Consider the following 7,516-nt stretch of genomic DNA (forward strand, 5'->3'; position numbering starts at 1 on the left):
GTGAGTACAGCAGGGGGGGCTAAGCACACAGCCGTGAGGTGCTCCCGTGCTGATTGTTATTGAGGCTGACACATTTCCACTAATACGAACAGACTGTGGTCTGTGAATGAGGAAGTCGAGGATCCAATTGCAGAGGGATGCGCAGAGACCCAGTTCTGCGAGTTTGGTAACCAGCTTGGAGGGGATGATTGCGTTAAATGCCGGCTGTTCACCGTGGGACTGCAGGTGGAACCGGTAACATACAGGCATTGGTTGTATTTACACATGCCTGTTTTCAAATATTCACAACTGTTGAATTATGCATCTATTTCCTCTCCTACTAGGTGTATCTGATTGGTCTCAAGAGGTGAACTCAATGGCAGAGCCCATGTTCCACAGGTGATGGATGGACTTCCATCCAACTGGTCACAGGGTAACATTAAGTAGCAGTGTCACCCCGGGGCCACTACACGGACACATTGGTTCCATACCACTTTGCTTGCCGCGATCACCTTACCGTGTGCCGGCAAGAAGACCATGGTATTCGCTGCGGCTAGATTCATTGATTTGCTGTTCCCAGTGAAGTCATCAAACTATTATCACCCATCCCTGCTGATCATTACAGAATCAATGAACAAAATCACTTCCCCAGTTGTTTGACTTTCACCGGGTGGAAGAAGTATCACAATTCCCGCATCTCTCATCATTCATTATAGGTGACAATATTTACAGAGATTAATAATAATAATAATAATAATACTAATAATAAATTTTATGTATGGGTGCCTTTCAAGAGTCTCAAGGACACCTTACAACTATTTAGCAGAAAAAACATGTAAGGGGAATGAAATAAATAGTAGAGACATGACTAGTACACAAAGTAAATACAGAATTTCAATACAAAACACAGTATGAGGCAATTAATGCACAGATGAAAAGGGAGGGGCACGTGGGGCTAAGGATAGGCAGAGGTGAAGAGATGGGTCTTGAGGCGGAACTGGAAGATGGTTGAGGGACACGGAATGCGGATCAGTTGGGGGAGGGAGTTCCAGAGCCTGGGAAGCTGCCCTGGAGAAGGCTCTGTCCCCTAAGAGGAGAGGAGACCAGCTGATGTGGATCTGAGGGACCGTGAGGGTGGTAGGGGGAGAGGAGGTCAGTGAGATATGGGGGGGGGGGGGTTTGTAGGTGAGGATCAGGATTTTGTAGGTGATCCGCTGGGAGATGGGAAGCCAGTGAAGTTGTTGAGGACTGGTGTGATGTGATGCCAGGATTTGCTGTGGGTGATGAGTCGGGCGGCTGCGTTCTGGACGAGTTGGTGTCGGTTGATGTAGGTGGAGCTGATGCCAAGGAGAAGTGAGTTGCAATAGTCCAGTCGGGAGGAGATCAAGGCATGGATGAGTCTTTCAGCAGCGGGCGGTGTGAGAGAGGGTCTGAGTTTGGCAATGTTGCGGAGTTGAAAGAAGTAGGTTTTAATGACATGGCGGATGAGAGGCTCAAAGGAGAGGGTGGAGTCAAAGATCACGCCAAGGTTGCGGGCCTGGGGAGATGGGGGAGACAGTTGTGCCGTCGATGGTGAGAGTGGGGTTATTGATTTTGCTGAGTGTGACTTTGGAGCCTATGAGGAGGAATTCTGTCTTATCGCTGTTGAGTTTGAGGAAATTATGTTGCATCCAGGTTTTTTATAGCTGACAAACAGGAGTTGATATGGGAGAGGAGGGGGGGGGGGGTTGTGAGGGGATTTGGTGCCTACGTAGATCAACATTATTGATCCTTATCGCACTCACTCACCTTTCATCACAAATAGTTCATATTGTTTCAGGATTTGCTTTCTCGGTTTTGTTTGGTTCAAAGTGAAAATTCCCGCCATTTTAAATGTGGGTTTATCAATTCTTAGATCAAGGGTATAGGTATCCACATTCATCCCCGGGTACAAGTTGCCAGCGGCATTCTCCTTGATCCAATAGCCCCCCGTTCTTCTAAAAGTCAATATTCTGATTTCCTTCCCTGAGTGTGGTTTCCATTCCCAGACAACAACAGTGTCTTTCTCAGCATTGTCCGGTCCGTTTAACACAATGTCATCTCCATTATCCAAGAAATTCATTCGATTTCTGTTTTCTGTTGCGAATACGAACAATGAAGAATTAACATTTAAAACACATTTTCCCCACCCACCCAACATCTGTAATCATTAATTTTGATCTGAATTTAATTCCAGACAGTTGTGATCTTCCTTGGAAACCCCAGCGAGGAAGTCACTGTTGTGAAGAGATGTGTGTGTGTGGAATAACCTGGCCTGATTGATGCAGGGATATTTCATCACATGAGTGAGTGAGTGAGTGAGTGAGTGAGTGAGTGAGTGAGTGAGTGAGTGAGGAGTGAGTGAGGGAGTGAGTGAGTGAGTGAGTGAGTGAGGGAGGGAGGGAGGGAGGGGAGGGAGGAGGGAGGGGGGGAGGGAGTGAGGAGGGAGGGAGGGAGGAGAGAGGGAATGAGGGAGGATGGAGGGGAGGAGAGAGGGAAGGAGGGAGGGAGGAGGGAGGGAGGAGGGGGTGAGGAGGGAGGGGGGAGGGAGGGGGGAGGGAGAGGGGGAGAGAGGGAGGGAGGGGGGGGGGGGGGGGGGGGGGGGGGGGAGAGGGGGGGAGGGTGGGAGAAAGGGAGGGAGGGCGGGAGGGAGGGGGAGGGAGGGAGGGAGGGAGGGAGGGTGGGATAGGGGGTTGTGGGGTTCGTAGAGGAACTACACCTGGTTTTGAAGGGACTTTGTGGAGCGTGAAGTGAAGACATTGCGTCTGGTTCTCGGGCTGCGACTGGATCGACAAGTCGAGGGCAGAACTACCCACATGGACTGTGGTGAGGAGATGTTGGGGAGGATAGTGTGGACAACCGTGTCAAAGGCTGCAGAGGCTGAGCGGGATGAGGAAGGAGAGTTTAACTCTGCAACAAGTTCACAGGAGGCCATTTCTGACTTTGATAAGGACCGTGACGGTGCAGGAGAAGGAGAGGGAGTTCATGGGATGGGCTCAGAAATGGAGGTCCAGCAAGGATGGTGTGGATTTGTGAAGCAGCAGGACATACAGGGATGTGGAATGGAGTTCCAGCAAGGTTGGTGTGGATTTGTGAGGCAGCAACACATTCAGCGTTGTGGAATGGAGGTCCAGCAAGGTTGGTGTGGATTTGTTAAGCAGCAACACATTCAGGGATGTGGAATGGAGGTCCAGCAAGGATGGTGTTGGATTTGTGAGGCAGCAACACATTCAGGGATGTGGAATGGAGGGTCCAGCAAGGATGGTGTGGAATTGTGAGGCAGCAACACATTCAGGGATGTGGAATGGAGGTCCAGCATGGATGGTGTGGACTTGTGAGGCAGAAACACATTCAGGGATGTGGAATGGAGACCCAGCAAGGTTGGTGTGGATTTGTGAGGCAGCAACACATACAGGGATGTGGAATGGAGACCCAGCAAGGTTGGTGTGGATTTGTGAGGCAGCAACACATACAGGGATGTGGAATGGAGACCCAGCAAGGTTGGTGTGGATTTGTGAAGCAGCAACACATTCATGGATGTGGAATGGAGGTCCAGCAAGGATGGTGTGGATTTGTGAGGCAGCAACACATACAGGGATGTGGAGAGGAAAGTGAGATTGACAATAGGGAGCGGGTTTACACGGACAATGATAATTAATGCAAGGTGATTGTGACCGGTGAAGAGAAAGTGCTTACTCTGTGTGGAAACTGGTCCAAGCAGGAAAATAAAGAAACCCAACATCAAACCAGCTGGCAAACTGTTGCAGAGAAACCTCGGCCTCATTTTGTACATTCTCTGTTTGGAAACAAGGTGCAGTTTTAGACTAAGGATCAGTCAATTGGTAGTTGGCAAATGTTGTATTGAGTACAGCCAGTTTGAAACTCCTGACCCTGGGGCATTTTAGAATTGGCCGCACACAATTACACGGGAAAAATACATTCGCTTGGTGGATTCTGCTGCTGGAATATTGTCACTTCAGTAATCCGGGATTTCACCACCATATTCAAACCGCTATCGGTTTGCCTTGTCCCAGATCATTCATCTGTACTCCGCCTTTTTAATGTTTGAGTCAATTACCTCCTACCACTCGGTAAAATGTTCTCAACTAAATCAGACCTCGCTAGTGAGTTAATGAACAGAGAAGACAACACAATGGCAAGGGACATTCAATATTCTCACACGGTCCCAGGACGTTGCCAGCGAAACGGGAACAAAGTATTCAATTTAGTTTGACTAGGAAACGGAGATGAGAAAATACTTTTTCTCACAGAGAGTTGTGAGTCTGTGGAATTATCTGCCTCAGAGGGCGGTGGAAGCCGGTTCTCTGGATGCTTTCAAGAGAGAGCTAGATAGGGCTCTTAAAGATTGCGGAGTCAGGGGATACGGGGAGAAGGCAGGAACGGGGTACTGTTGGGGATGTTCAGCCATGATCACATTGAAGGGCCGAATGGCCTCTACTCCTGCACCTGTTGTCTATTGACACCAGTAGGAAAATGGCATATGCTGGTAATTTAGCTGTGGGAAATAAAGGAGACAAAACGAAATAAATAAAGTTTGTATGCCCTTGTCAAATCTAAAGTGGAACAAACTTATTGAATGAGTGATATATCACAGTTTACAGGACATCCAACATTGTTCAGTTTGTGGATACATGTTAAACCTCTCTTTGACATGAAGTGAGACTGCAGTGAGGTCACCTACCTTGTGAGAAGAGACTGATGGTGAACGAGTACAGAGACTGAGTGACAAAGCTCCAAGCACGGCGACACACTGATATTCACAGTCTCACACAGTTTCTTTGGAAGGGCAAACACCCTTCCACTTTCTATCCAGCTCAGGATTCACACACCATTTGTGTTGATAATGTTTACGTCAGATTAAAAATCATCTTGTAAAATTTGGAAAAAACAAATCGGGGATTTCCTGAGGTCACAAATACATTGGATAAGTTTAGAATTGGAACCTCCTTATATTAAATGCTATTAGTGGGTGGCAAATGTCTAAGATAATGGCAAACGAGGGAATCTGCTGTTTTGTAACGAAGGGAACATTGTCAATATTCGCGCCTTGCAGCTTTGTTAGAGCTTTAGCTCAAGTTCAAGTGAGTTTATTATCATGTGTCCCTGATAGAAACATAGAAACATAGACAATAGGTGCAGGTGTAGAGGCCATTCGGCCCTTCGAGCCTGCACCGCCATTCAATATGATCATGGCTGATCATCCAACTCAGTATCCTGTACCTGCCTTCTCTCCATACCCCCTGATCCCTTTAGCCACAAGGGCCACATCCAACTCCCTCTTAAATATAACCAATGAACTGTGGCCTCAACAACCTTCTGTGGCAGAGAATTCCAGAGATTCACCACTCTCTGTATGTGAAAAATGTTTTCCTCATCTCGGTCCTAAATGACTTCCCCCTTATCCTTAAACTCTGACCCCTTTTTCTGGACTTCCCCAACATCGGGAACAATCTTCCTGCATCTAGCCTGTCCAACCCCTTAAGAATGTTGTAAGTTTCTATAAGATCCCCCTCAATCTTCTGAATTCTAGCGAGTACAAACCGAGTCTATCCAGTCTTTCTTCAAATGAAAGTCCTGCCATCCCAGGAATCAGTCTGGTGAACATTCTCTGTACTCCCTTTATGGCAACAATGTCTTTCCTCAGATTAGGAGACCAAAACTGTACTCAATACTCCAGGTGTGGTCTCACCAAGACCCTGTACAACTGCAGTAGAACCTCCCTGCTCCTATACTCAAATCCTTTTGCTATGAATGCTAACATACCATTCGCTTTCTTCACTGCCTGCTGAACCTGCATGTCTACTTTTAATGACTGGTGTACCATGACACCCAGGTCTCGTTGCATCTCTCCCTTTTCCTTATTGGCCACCTTTCAGATAACAGTCTACTTTCCTGTTTTTGCCACCAAAGTGGATAACCTCACATTTATCCACATTATACTGCATCTGCCATGCATTTGTCCACTCACCCAACCTATCCAAGTCACCTTGCAGCCCCCTAGAATCCTCCACACCGCTAACACTGCCCCCCAGCTTCGTGTCATCCGCAAACTTAGAAATGTTGCATTCAATTCCCTCGTCCAAATCATTAATATATATCGTAAATATCTGGTGACGGGGGAGGAAAAATACAAAGTTGGTTTATCCCTTTTAGCTCTGTTTTTAACTTTTAATATATCTTCTGTTTTCTTTTTCTCTTTTTCTTTTACCATGGCTTGCTTCTTAAGTCTTGTTCGAACTTTTTGTGTCTAAGGGTCTCTTTTGATCACTCTTTCACACACTTACTATCCTATTTAACTCTCTTTACATTTCTTCTTTTCAAAGTTTAAAATATAAAGTGGTACAGGAAATGTATTATGTTATTTTTGGCTTATATTATTGTAATGTACACTACTAATAAATAAAATTATATTTAAAAAATGAATAAATTAAAAAAAGAAAGTATTGAACACAGGGTTCCGTTTCTAGATCCCATTTAAACCACACATTTACCTGAAGTGAACCTGTAGTAAGGTCGCCTACCTTGTGGGAAGAGACTGATGGTGAACGAGTCCAGAGACTGGGCAGCAAAGCTCCAAGCACGGTGACACACTGACTTCCCCAGTCTCATGCTGTGTCTTATGAAACCACAGGACCTTCCTCTTCCTCTTCTACTCAGGGTTTAGAAATCACTTCTGTTGAAAGTGTTTGTGTCAGTGTAAAACACATCTTGTCAAACCTTATTCGGCAAAGGAAAATGGGAATTTACTGAGCTCAAACATGCATTGGATGCGTTGATACATGGAACCTCATCTTTCTAAATGGGAAGGGGGAAAAGGGGAAGTACAACGGGATCTGGGGGTCCGTGTTCATCAGTCTATGAAAGTAAGCATGCAGGTACAGCAGGCAGCTGAAGAAAGCCAATGGCATGTATGCCTTTATAACAAGAGGAATCAAATATAGGAGCAAAGAGGTCCTTCTGCAGTTGTACAGGGCCCTAGTGAGACCACACCTGGAGTATTGTGTGCAGTTTTGGTCCCCTAATTTGAGGAAGGACATTCTTGCTATTGAGGGAGCCCAGCGTAGATTCACAAGGTTAATTCCCGGGATGGCGGGACTGTCATATGCTCGGAGAATGAAGCAGCTGGGCTTGTACACTCTGGAGTTTAGAAGGATGGGAGGGGATCTCATTGAAACATATAAGATTGTTAAGGGATTGGACACACTAGAGGCAGGAAATATGTTTCCAATGTTGGGGGAGTCCAGAACCAGGGGCCACGGTTTAAGAAAAAGGAGTAAGCCATTTAGAACAGAGACTAGGAAACACTTTTTCTCACAGAGAATGGTGAGTCTGTGGCAATTCTCTGCCTCAGAGGGGGGTGGAGGCAGGTTCTCAGGATGCTTTCAAGAGAGAGCTAGATACGGCTCTCAAAGATAGCGGAGTCAGGGGATATGGGAGACGCCAGAGAGTAATTGTGGATGGCTGTTTGTCGGGTTGGAGGCAGGTGACTAGTGGGGTA

General features: G+C 46.5%; 1 long non-coding RNA gene across 2 annotated transcripts; it reads right to left on the reverse strand.

Moving 5' to 3' along the window:
* Nucleotides 1-1,714: 1,714 nt before the first annotated feature.
* On the reverse strand, nt 1,715-6,626 carry LOC116969548. 2 transcript variants are annotated; one of them, XR_004410828.1, is made up of 3 exons: nt 6,540-6,626; nt 3,694-3,793; nt 1,715-2,094 (listed from the first exon to the last, which is right to left on the reverse strand). It is a non-coding gene; the product is annotated as an uncharacterized LOC116969548 (long non-coding RNA). The 2 variants fall into 2 exon arrangements; XR_004410827.1 differs by having other exon boundaries at nt 2,044-2,094; nt 6,510-6,617.
* Between the last annotated feature and the right edge of the window lie 890 nt (nt 6,627-7,516).

This window comes from Amblyraja radiata, unplaced genomic scaffold (assembly GCF_010909765.2).
Source record: "Amblyraja radiata isolate CabotCenter1 unplaced genomic scaffold, sAmbRad1.1.pri S72, whole genome shotgun sequence".
NCBI lineage: Eukaryota > Metazoa > Chordata > Chondrichthyes > Rajiformes > Rajidae > Amblyraja > Amblyraja radiata.